Below are 12659 nucleotides of genomic sequence, written 5' to 3'. Positions count from 1 at the left end.
CCAAGGAAAGGGCATATGAGGTTGCTAACATGAGTGGGAAGTTGGATGGTTAGGAAGCTTTTAAAATCCAACAAAAGCAACTAAAAAAGCTATAAGAAGCAAAAAGATGAAAACTGAGGGCAAAATAACTAATAATATAAAGGAGGATACTAAAAGTTTTTCAGTTATATAAAGAGTGAAAGGGAGGTGGGAGTTGATATTGTTCCTTTGGAAAATGATGCTGGATATAGTAGTGGAGGACGAAGAGATGGCAGATGAACGTGATAAGAATTTTGCTTTAGTCTTCACTGTGGAAGACACTAACAGTGTGCCAGAGGTTCATGAGTGTTAGGGAACAGGAGTGAGTGCCATTGTTTCACAAAGGAAAATGTGCTAGGCAAACTCAAAGATTTTAAGATAATTAAGTCACCTGGACCAGAAGGACTACTCCTCAAAGACCTGAAGAAGTTTCTGAAGAGAAAATAGATGCATTGGTCATGATATTTCAAGAATCACTTGATTCTGGCATGGTCCCGGAGGAGTGGAAGATTGCAGGTGCCACTCCACTCTATAAGAAGGGAGTAATGCGGAAGAAAGAACATTATAGTCCACTTACCTTAACCTCAGTGGTTGTGAAGTGTGTTGGAGTCCATTATTATGGATAAGGTTTCAGGGTACTTGGACACTAATGATAAAATAAATCAAAGTCAGCATGGTTTCTGTGTAGAGAAATATTGCCTGACAAATTTGTTAGATTTCCTCGGGGAAGTAACAAGCAGGGTGAACAAAGGAGAGGCAGAAGGCATTTGATTAGGTGCTATACATGAGGCTGCTTAACAAGATAAAATCCAATGGCATTACAGGAAATATACTGGCATGGAGAGAGGAATGGCTGACAGGCAGAGGGAGTGAGTGGGAATAAATGGGCCCTTTTCTGGTTGGCTGCCAGAGACCAGTGGTGTTCCTCAGGGTCAGTATTGAGACCTCTACTTTTCAGATTGTTTGTCAATGATTTAGATAATGGAATTGATGGCTTTGTGGTGGCAAAGTTTGCCAGTGATACGAAGATAGGTGGAGGGGTAGGAAGTGTTGATGAAGCAATTCAATTGCAGCAGGACTTAGACAAAATAGTGGCAGATGGAATACAGTGTTGGGAAATGTATGATAATGCATTTTAGTAAAAGGAAAGTTAGTGCAGACCCTTATCTAAATGGGGAGAAAATTCAAAAATCAGAGGTGCAAAGAGACTTAGGAGTCCCTGTGCACATCTCCCAGAAGGTAAAGAAGGAAAATGCAATGTTGGAATTTTCTTCAAGGGGAATAGAATATAAAAACAAGGAAATAATGCTGGGGCTTTATAAGTCACTAGTCAGGTTGCATTTGGAGTATTGTCTACAGTATTGGGCCTCATACCTAAGAAAGGAAGTGTTGCCACTGGAGAGAGTCCAGAGGAAGTTCACGATGATGATTCTGGGGATAAAGGAGTTAACATATGAGGAGCGTTTAGCAGCTTTGGACCTGTACTCACTGGAGTTTAGCAGAATGCAGGGGGGATCTCTTTGAAACCTACTGAATGTTGAAAGGATCAGATTGGGTGGATGTGGAAAGGATACTTCTTGTGGTGGGGGTATCCAGAACTAGAGGGTACAGCCTCAGAAACGAGAGGTGACCTTTTAGAACAGAGGTAAGGAGCATTTTTTTTTTAGCCAGAGAGTAGTGGATCTGTGGAATGTTTGCCACAGACCAAGGTGGAGGCCAAGTTGGTGGGTATACTTAAAGCGGAAGTTGATAGTTTCCTGATTGATCAGCACATCAAAGGATATGGTGAGAAGGCTGGTGTATGGGATTGAGTGGGATCTGGCATCAGCCATGATGGAATGGCAGAGCAGACTCGATGGGCTGAAGAAAGAAAAAGGTGTAAAGAAAGCATGACAGCACCTCTACTTCCTCAGGAGTCTGCGGAGATTTGGCATGTCATCAAAAACCTTGGTAAACTTCTACAGATGTGTGGTACAAAGTATGCTGATTGGCTGCATTATGACCTGGTAGGAGGACACCAATTGCCTTGAGTGGAAAGTCCTATAGTGAATTCTGTCACAGGTAAAACCCTCCCAACCACTGAGTACATCTACATGAAACTTTGCTGTAGAAAAGCAGCGTCAATCATCAAAGATCCTCACCACCCAGGCCATGCTCATTTCTCACTGCTGCCATCGGGTAGAAGGTACAAGAACCTCAGGACTTGCAGCACCAATTTCAGTTACTACCCCTCAAACATCAGACTCTTGAACAAAAGGGGATACATACACTAACTCTATTTCTGGTGTTCCCACAACCGATGGTCTCACTTTAAGGCCTCTTTATCTTGTTATTTCATGCTCATTATATATCGCTATTTATTTACACTTGCATTTGCACAGTCTATAGCTCAGTGATCCTGTTTAAAGTTACTGTTCTATAGATTTGCTAAGTATACCCACTGGAAAAATAATCTCAGGGTTGTATGTGATGACATGTATGTACTCTGTTAATGAATTTTATTCTGAACTTTTAACTTTGAGGTGATGAAGGCAAATGGAAACATTGGGGGAGGTGACCCAATGGGAGGGGTGTGTAGGTGATGGGCAGATGGATGAGGAGAAAGAAACACTGGAAGATCAGGACCTGCGGTATTTAGGAGGTGGGTGTATGTAGGAGGATCTGAGAGAGCAGGAAGGAGAGAAACTGACAGAAGGGGAGCTCATTACCTGAAATTGGAGAATTCAATGTTCATCCAATTGAGCTGTAGACAAATCAGGCAGAATACGATTTGCTAATCCTCTATTTTGTATACATAAATGACACATTCCACTTAAATGTAGGAAAGAACACTACATTTCCCATCTGGTAATCCTATTCACTAGAAACAATTAGACATTCCAGATACAGTGGTCAAGAGCCAGATCAAAGGAAAGTGGAACTTGCGTATGAGTTCACCAGAGCACACGCACATTTCTTCACCAGCTGAAGAATAATTTGCATTCCCATCGAGATTTGTCTGGCACAAAGTATCTAGGAGCTTGGAGGAGCCCATCTCCAAGAACCCCTGCTTACTGATTTGGAAATGCAGGTCAGTTCTGTGGCAATACACAGAATCTGAATCAGGTTTAATATCACTGGCATTTGTCGTGAAATTTGTTGTTATGCAGCAGCAGTAAATTGCAAAACATAATGATAAAAAACTATAAATTGCAATATATATATAAGTTAACTTAAATAATAATGCAAAAAGAGAGAAAAAAGCAGTGAGGTAGAATTCATGGGTTCAATGTCCATTCAGAAATCTGATCCCAGAGGGAAAGAAACTATTCTTGAGTTGTTTGGTGTGTGTCTTCATGCTCCTGTAGCTCCTCCCTGATGGTGGCAATGAGAAGAAGGCATGTCCTGGGTGATGGAGGTCCTTAGTGATGGATGCTGCCTTTCTGAGGCATCGCTCTTTAAGATCTCATAGATGCTGGGGAGGCTTGCGTCCATGATGGAGCTGACTGAGTTCACAACCTTCTGCAGCTTTTTCTGACCCTATGCGCTGTTACCCCACCATACCAGATGGTGATGCAGCCAGTTGGACTGCTCTCCACAGTACATCTGTAAAAATTTAACAGTATTTTTGGTGACATACCAAATTGCTCAAACTCTGAATGAAACATCGCGTTGCAACGGCATCAATATGTTGGGCCCAGGATAGATCCTCAGAGATGTTGACACCCGGGAACTTGAAATTGCTCACCCTTCCCACTTCTGATCTCTCGATGAGGGCTGGTATGTGTGCCCTCTTCTTACCCTTATAAGTTACAATGTCTGACTGGTGTGTGTGGCCTCGGCTTACAATTACAAGTTACAGTGTCTGACATTTGAAGTCTCAGTCTCAATTAGAACACAGACAGAGGCAATGAAGGCAGTCATGCTAGCTCAGACAGCTGTCACCAAGCCTTGGATGCTAGTATTTGAATGTGTGATAGTTTGCCAACAATTTGCCCTTTAATAGGTTTCCAAGCTGATGATGCCCTACCCTGAGAGAGTGACACTAAAATCATGTCCCACAAATCTTCCCTTTCAGAATAACATGCTCCCAGCAGTGGAAGTCCAACAGTGCCCACATCATTGCCTGTCAGCTCAGAGTGTTGCTGCTCATGATAAGGTAATACTGCTCTCCACACAGCTGCCCTTTTCTTTCTGTGTGTGACCAGGCATCATGTTGATATAGGATTGCAGTGGAGGTTCAGGGTGGTGAAATGGGAGTAGCAAGTGCACTCAGCAGCTTTCCACTAAATTAGATGAAGTATTTTCACAGCTTTTAGAGCTAGAAGCTCACATGTACTTAATGGATAATGGAAAACCTTTGCAAGGTCAGGGAGCTGAATTCCTCAATAATAGTTTCAATATGCTCCTACCTATGGGGATGCCCCAGATATTTTTGTTGGGGGAATGGGAAATAGTTTTTTTTATGATGGAAAATTTGTGCAACACAGTTATTTTCAGGTAGTGAACAAAACCCAATCTATCGTAGATCATGTGCTGCTTGGAGCGGTGACTTTTGGGAACCAGAATCTGTCCGTTTTTTTTTTCTTTGGCTTCAGTCTGTGATCTGGTATTCTGTAGAGCTGAGAGACAACAAGACTGATAGGCTGCCCTCACACCACCTGGCTTAAAGTCTTACTGGGCTGAGGTCCCTTGGTGAGAAGTGGTGATGTGACTCGGCACACTAAGTCATTATCTGCTGAAGTACTGCGCATAGATCTGTGTTCTCTAGAGGTCAACAGCGAGGAGTGTTAGTAAATAATGTACTTTCCCACAGAGCCCTCTCCTGTCTGATGAAGCCTGTTTGCCATAAGATGGATGATACTTGATACCTGTGTTGGCAAATTGTGAAAAGGCAAGCTGGAGGTGGAACTTGGACTGGGGTTGGCAAAACAAATGAGAAGAGCATGAACTTCTTTTGCATGTTCAACAAGCTGAAACTTAAACATTTTTTACATAGAGTAGTGGATTAGAGTATGTCTTTCCAGTCTTGTTGCCAAGACCAGTGGCTACTGTCACATCCACAATTTTTTCTGTTATACATGGGCACTCTTGCCTCAGTACTTCCAATAACCAAAATTTAGTGTGTACATTTCAACAGTAGCAGTCACTTCTGCAAACCAACCAACATTTATGATGAAAGCTGTGATCATCTTGCACAGAACTGCATATTATACATAAATATAGTTTATAGAAAGGAAAAGCATTCCTTAGGTAGTCATGGGACAGTGAAAGAGCTATTGAGAAGCCTTGATTTCCTCACATTGAAAAGGATTCTGCAGTTGTATCAGACTAAACAGTTCAGATAGTTCTGACTTCAGAATAGGCAAAATGTAGTTTTATCACCAGTAGTACGAGACTTTCCCAGTCAACCCAAGAAAAATTACTTCCAATCAGTTGGTTTCATTAAGAATTTGTAAATAGAAATGTTATGATTTCTTTACTTGTGACTGAACTGCTATCCACACACTTGGTTCTCTCAGTACCAGCAACACACACAGAATGCTGGAAAACTCAACATACCAAGCAGTATCTATGGAAAAGAGTAAACAGTCAACGTTTCGGACTGAGATCCTTCATCAGTTCTCTCAGTATATCTCAGAAGGAGAACGTTTGGCTTGTGCTTCTCTCAACTCAGGCTCAGCAAGTGCACATAGATATAATCGCCTAATTGGTCACATGGTTGTAAGTGGGCAGCATAAGTTCATTAGACCAGAAGGGCCTGTTACCATGCTGTATCTCTAAATAAAATATAGTTTGCCATGTGCTGATGCAGCACTGAGACCTGAGGAATTCTCTTCAGGAGACTGGCGCCAAGCATGAGTAAATGTGTTGTCCCTTAACCTTATCTCACTGAATGACACATGCAGATAGAACAGCAGTTAAACTGCGTGGAATAGGCTGCCAGCGGCGGTGGTGGAGGTGAAAACGATAGGGTCTTTAAAGAAACTCCTGGATGGGTACATGGATCATAGAAAAATAGAGGGCTATGGGTAAAGCCCAGGTAGTTCTAAGGTAGGGGCATGTTCAGCACAGCTTTATGGACCGAAGGGCCTGTATTGCGTTGTATGTTTTTTATGTTTCTATGTTCTAACTAGTGCCCAAATCTGTGACTATTACTGGTGCAGGACATGGCGATCTAGAAGGTGATAAGCAACTGGGTTCCATCAGGCATGTTTTGGTGTAGGCCTTGAGATATAAATCGTCACTACATTATTAGATGTTAAGGTTTGACAATTATACCAATAAAAAAAGCTGCAGATTGCATCGAAACACAGCTTCCAGTGATGGTATCAGCTCCCTGACCAAAGTAGGCACTTGGTTATTTATTGGGACAGCAGAGTAGAGAGTGTGTTCTCAGAATAATGTAATTAGGTACCCCAGCTCTAACCGTCAAGGTATTTCAATAATCTATGCTTGATATTATTCAGGATGCCTCATTGCTTTTCCTCTAGACTATTGTGAACTCCTAACAGTGTTTCACTGACTGCAAGTCATAGGGATATCACTACAGCAGTAGCTTTCTTTAAGAGAAACTAAAAGCTCTGGTTGGTATTGCTTGGATGAATGGCCACTGAGGTAAGAAGACTCTTGAAGGAGTTTGGCTGTGCTTCAGTGGTAGTAGAACTTGCTTCAGGATGGGCTGGCCTGAAGTTGGTGTCAATGGTGCTAATTTAGCAGCTGAAAGTTGTGGGTTCAAGACCTATTCATAGGATCTAAACAAAAGATCCAGGCACCACGCTGATGCAGTAAGAATGAGAGGCTGTATTCAACATGGGTTCTCAAATTGAGGTTTTTTCTCCTGTACTCAAATCTGTATAACTAACAACCTGCAAACCATACATTCATTCCAGGTCACAGCCCCCTAAAAAAATGACAAAGTTAGCTGTGCTGGCCATTAAAATTGCAGAAGGCCTTTGACAATGTCCCTCATGGGAGTTTGGTCAAGAAGGTTCAGCTGCTTGGGATTCAAAATGAGGTAATAAATTGGATTAGACATGGGCTTTCTGGGAGAAGGTGAAGAATGGTAGATGGTTGCATCTCTGACAGGAGGTCTGTGTTAGTGGGATGCTGCAGGTATTGGTGCTGGGTCTGTTGTTGTTTGTTATCTAGATAAACAATCTGGATGATAATGTGGTTAACTGGATCAGCAAATTTGCAGGTGACACTGAGATTGAGGGTGTATTGGACGGGGAGAGAGAATATCAAAGCTTGCTGTATGGTCTGAACCAGCTGTCAAAATGGGCTGAAAACGGCAGATGGAATTTAATACAGACAAGTGTTAGCTGTTATGCACTTTGGGAGGATCAATCAGGGTAGGTCTTAGACAGTGAATGGTAGGGCACTGAGGAGTGTGGCTGATGAGAGGGATCTGGGAATACAGATCCACAATTCCTTGAAAGTGATGTCACAGGTAGATAGTGTCATAAAGAAAGCTTTTGGAGTATTGGCCTTCATAAATCAAAATATTAAGTACAGGAGATAGGCTGTATTATTGAAATTGTGTAAGATGTTGGTAAGGCCTAATTTGGAGTATTGTGTGAAGTTTTGGTCCGCTACCTCCAGGAAAGATGTAAATAAAATCAAAACAGTGCAGAGAAACTTTAAAAGAATATTGCCAGGACATGAGGACCTAATTTATAGGGAACGGTTGAATAGATTAGAACTTTATTCACTAGAACGTAGAAGATAGAGTGGAGATTTAATAGAGGTATACAAATTTATGAGAGGTACAGATAGGGCAAATTGAAGCAGGTTTCTTCCACTGCGGTTTGGTGAGACTACAATTATAGGCTATAGGCATCCGTTAGTCTCATGAGATCATGGATTTGCACCTTGGAAGGTTTCCAGTGCGCAGGCCTGGGCAAGGTTGTATGGAAGACAAGCAGTTGCCCATGCTGCAAATCTCCCCACTCCACACCACCGATGTTGTCCAAGGGAAGGGCATTAGGACCCACACAGCTTGGCACCGGTGTCGTCGCAGAGCAATGTGTGGTTAGGTGCCTTGCTTAAGGACACACACGCTGCCTCAGCCAAGGCTCGAACTAGCGACCTTCAAATCACTAGACAAATGCCTTAACCACTTGACCATGCGCCCACACACCATAGGTTATGGGTTAAGGCTGAAAGGTAAAAGATGTTCAAGGGGAACATGAGGGGTGAAATCCGTGACTGAGAGGGTGGTAATAGTATGGACCGAGCTGCGAATGCAAGTGGTGAATGAGGGTTTGATTAAAATATTTAAGAGAAATTTGGATAGGTATATGGATGGGAGTGATATGGAGGGTTAGGGTCTGAGTGAAGGCCAATGAGACTAGGTAGATTAATGGGCCAAAGGGTCTGTTTCTGTCCTGTACTACTCTGTGACACTATGACTCTATTTGTTATTCCTACCAGGGAATAAATATTGTTTCTACACTCAGATACAATAGTGGATCCTTGTAATTTTTTCAGCTTTATCACACTGAGTGCAGTAAAAGTGGTCAGACCTTAAGGACTTCTGTTCATTGAAGTCACAGAGTGACTGCATAAAAAGGCGGGAGTAAATACGATCTTCTGTTAGGTCGATCACCCCCAAGCAATCCACATCCCTGACAGAGTCCCATATCAAGAGTGGCCCGAAACACTGAATGGTACAGGATAATTAGCAGAGCAGTACTATGCACTAAGCAAACAGGATGAAAAGACAGCAAACAGTGCTAGGAAATGGAAAATAGATTTTACAGGTATTTAGACCATTTGGGGATTTGTGTTTTTGTTATTTTATGACTGTCTACTAACAGTCATTCTCCTAATGCTGGAACCCAGCCTGAAACGTCAACTCTTTATTCCTCTCAAGAAATGCTGCATGTCCTGCTGAGTTCCTTCAGCATCTTATGTATGTTGTTCTGGATTTACAGCATTTGCAGAATCTCTTAGGTTTAAAAGAAGATCAAAACTACTGTATTGACAGTGAGCTACATTGAAGCCACATAGAGATGAGGCACACATATTTGAAGCAAAATTAGCCTAGTCCAATTTTTTAAGGTTGTAATTGCACCCAGAAATGATTGCTAATGCAGTTCAATGAACAATTGCACCTCTTACCCTTTCATTTTGTCTCTTAGCCCTCCTCTTCTCCTCACCTGACCATTATGCCTCTGGGTCTCTTCCCCTTTCCCTCTCTTCCATGGTCCACTGATCTCTCATATCAGATTTCTTTTTCTTCAGCCATTCCTTCTTCTACTTATCAACTCTCAGCTTCTTGCTTTATCCCCTACCCACCCATTTTCCCCTCACCTTGTTTCACCTATCATCTCCCAACCTTTACTACTTCCACCCCATGCATTTCAAGCCCCAGTAATGCGTCTTGATCAAAATCATCAACAGCTTATTTCTCTCAACAGATGTTACCTGACCTGCTGAGTTCCTCCAGCATTTGTGTGTGTCAATGTATGATAGTTATTCACTTCTAAGGCTGAAGTTCTCATGTTTTGCAAAGCTCAATTTCTAAACACATTAGCTGCCACTTGTGAAACCAAACAGATGTAAGTAAGTTTCCAACTGTATGCATTGTTTAGTTTCTGGTCAGTCTTCTGTTCGTCAAATGCAAATGAAAGCAGTAATCAGTTTGAAGTTAAAAAAACACTGTCTAAAAAAAAGCTTTGCAAGCAAGTTTTGTACACTCTGTCTATGGAAAGTAGGATGTAGCTCAATTTATCTAGTTTATTACTGCTGAAGAGTGCAGTACAACACAATGTTTTATTTAATGTGGCTTGTTTCAAAACAGACAAGCGAGCTAAGTTGCTTATTTCAAGGAACCTTGCAGACCAGATAGATAATATTATTTAGCATATAAAAGAACTGATCTATTAATGTTGGGAGTTCTATGTACTCAAGAAAGTTAGATTCACAGCATTAATTATGGGTGTCTGGTAACTGTGTCTCCATAAAGCTTTTAGACCATATTTGTAAAATAGGTATCTGAGGAATATCATATGCATGTGGCCAAGAAACTGTATACATGTAGACAGCAATTCAGTCTTAATGGGAATGAGGTAAGGAACATTAAGAATCTATGAAAGAAACACAGAGTGAAGTGGAATCCTTTCTGCTAATTTTGGATTCTGTGATAGATGATTCATTTGCTTGCATTGTTGGTATGTCTTTTTAGTTCATAGGAATTGTACTTGTGCTTTGTGTGTTAGAAATGATTTGTAATTTGGAATTCTTTGTAATCTTTGCGAGGTTTAAATGTGTTTTAAGAATGTTGTTTGGATTTAAATGTACATTACTGAAAATCAGTGGACTTTGTTTTGAACTGCCTTTTTAGCTAGAAGTGACTTCACCTTGGTAGGAAGAGGAGACCCACCACTGGAATGGTGGGTATTGACAGCTAAACTCACCATGGAAAATAAACTGGGAAGTAAACTAGTCTTCGAAGATATGGAATTTAAATTATAATCTCCCTTTAGTAACAGTACTCATAGCTATTTATATCTGATAAGGATTAAGGTCTTCATTTGAGTTTAGAACATTGGGATAGCTAACCCAATACTGTCACAGATGTAGAAGTGCTGTATAATTTAAATCCCGAAAATTATTTTCTGCTGTTGATAGAACTTTGCTGTGTTCAAATTGGCAGCTGCATATCACTCAAGATATGTTGGGATAGCTTCTCGAAAGAGTATATATACTCATTGGCCACTTTGTTAGTACTTTCTTTTCCTGGTCTTCTGCTGCTGAAGCCCATCCACCTCAAGCCTTCTTGTGTTGTGCATTCAGAAATACTCTTCTGCACTCCACCGTCATAATACATGGTTATAATGGTTACTGTCACCTTCTTATCAACTTGAAACAGTCCAGCCATTCCCCCTGACCTCTCCCATTATCAAGATGTTTTTGCCACTGAACTGCCACTCACCAGACGTTTTTGTTTTTCATACAATTTCTGTAAATTCTGGAGACTGTTGTGTAAGAAAATCCCCAGAGATCAACAGTTTCTGAGATACTCAAACTACCCCACCAGGCACCTCCAGTCATTCCACAGTAATAATGGTAAATATTATATACATTTTCTTTTTGTAGTTGCACAATTCATTGTCTTTTGCACATTGGTTGTTTGTCCATCCTGTTGGGCAAGGCCTTTCATTGATTCTATTGTGTTTCTTTGTACTTACTCTGAATGCCCACAAGACAATGCATGTCAGGATTGTATAAGGTGACATATATGTACTTTGATAATAAACTTACTTTGAACTTTGAACTTTGAAATGCCAGTTTTTTGCAAATAATATTGAGGTATCTGTGAGGAAAACCTGACAGAAGACACTCAGTGTAGCTGGCTGATTTACACAGATCTACCCAGGGAACATAATGCAGATGTTCACATTGCTAAATTCAGACTTATGTTCATGAATCTGAAAAAAAGCATTAAGCTAAATGTTGTCTCAATACAGCATTATATGAGCACAGGTAGTATAAAGCACCAAGTCTGTCCCAAAGGGAATCCTATTCCAATTTTTGAGGTCTGAGCTCACATAATATACACAAAAGGGGTTGAAATTATATCAATATGCTGGCTTAATTTTCATCTTTGCCAATTGCGCCACTATCAATGCTTTCATTTATCCAACTATTTATTGGTGGACCAAGTGGAAATGTGGTCTTCACAGGCAACATTTCAAGGGTTACTCCTCTGCTAGTAGTAAACCAGCTGCAAGGATATCTCAACTGTGTTGAAAAATGAAACCTTGTACTCCATTGATAGTTTTGAATTGTCTGTAATGGAGGGCCCAATAATTAGAATTCTCATTAATTAATTATCAGCACCCATTTCATCAAGGCTCTTGCTGGAATTTGGAGGAGGAAGAGAAACGGGGGAAGGGATGGATAGTGCAATAGGTCAAATGGAAGGGCTTGAGTTTGCCCTTCAAACAGCTCATGATGTTACCCCTGCAGTTATCTGACAGCCAGTGCAGTAGGAGGCTGTGCTTCTCCAGGGAGGTTGTCACCTACTTTAATAACCTCTGTAGTCAAGCATTGCCAGTTGCAGTCAGTATCGCTGCAGCCCTGAACTTATTTATCTCTGACTCCTTTTAGGTTTCCACAGGGGAATCGGTAACATCAGCCAGTCTACAGTTCATGATTAAATTAATCAGGTGACCAGGCTTGCCAGGACAAACACTCTCATCGCATTCCCCACGGACAAGCAGAAGCATAGGACAGGCCTCCAGGGTCTGCACAGATTGCAGCCTTCCCCCACTTCTGACTATACACGTATTACCCTCTGAGCTCTTTTATACCACCCGCCTGCCCTTTTGAATCACATTGTCTAAACGTGTATGATTACTAGTACAATAAAATGCAGCTTTGTGCTCAATTTTCTTGTGCCCATTTTCCTCACCATTCTTTAACCAAACACAAAAAGTGAGGCTGACTGCTTGTTGACAAATACAATCTCCTATGCATTTGCCTCATGACTCTACATTCATAATCAACCATCAGGCTCTTGAAATACAGGGGATAACTTCACTCAATCTCACTTGCTCCATCAGTGAACTGTTCCCACAACCTATGGACTTACTTTCATGGACTCTTCATCTCATGTCCTCAATATGCATTATTTATATATGTATGTATTT

Source organism: Mobula birostris, chromosome 1 (genome assembly GCF_030028105.1).
Source record: "Mobula birostris isolate sMobBir1 chromosome 1, sMobBir1.hap1, whole genome shotgun sequence".
In the NCBI taxonomy this organism is placed as follows: domain Eukaryota; kingdom Metazoa; phylum Chordata; class Chondrichthyes; order Myliobatiformes; family Myliobatidae; genus Mobula; species Mobula birostris.
This window is presented reverse-complemented; position numbering follows the sequence as displayed.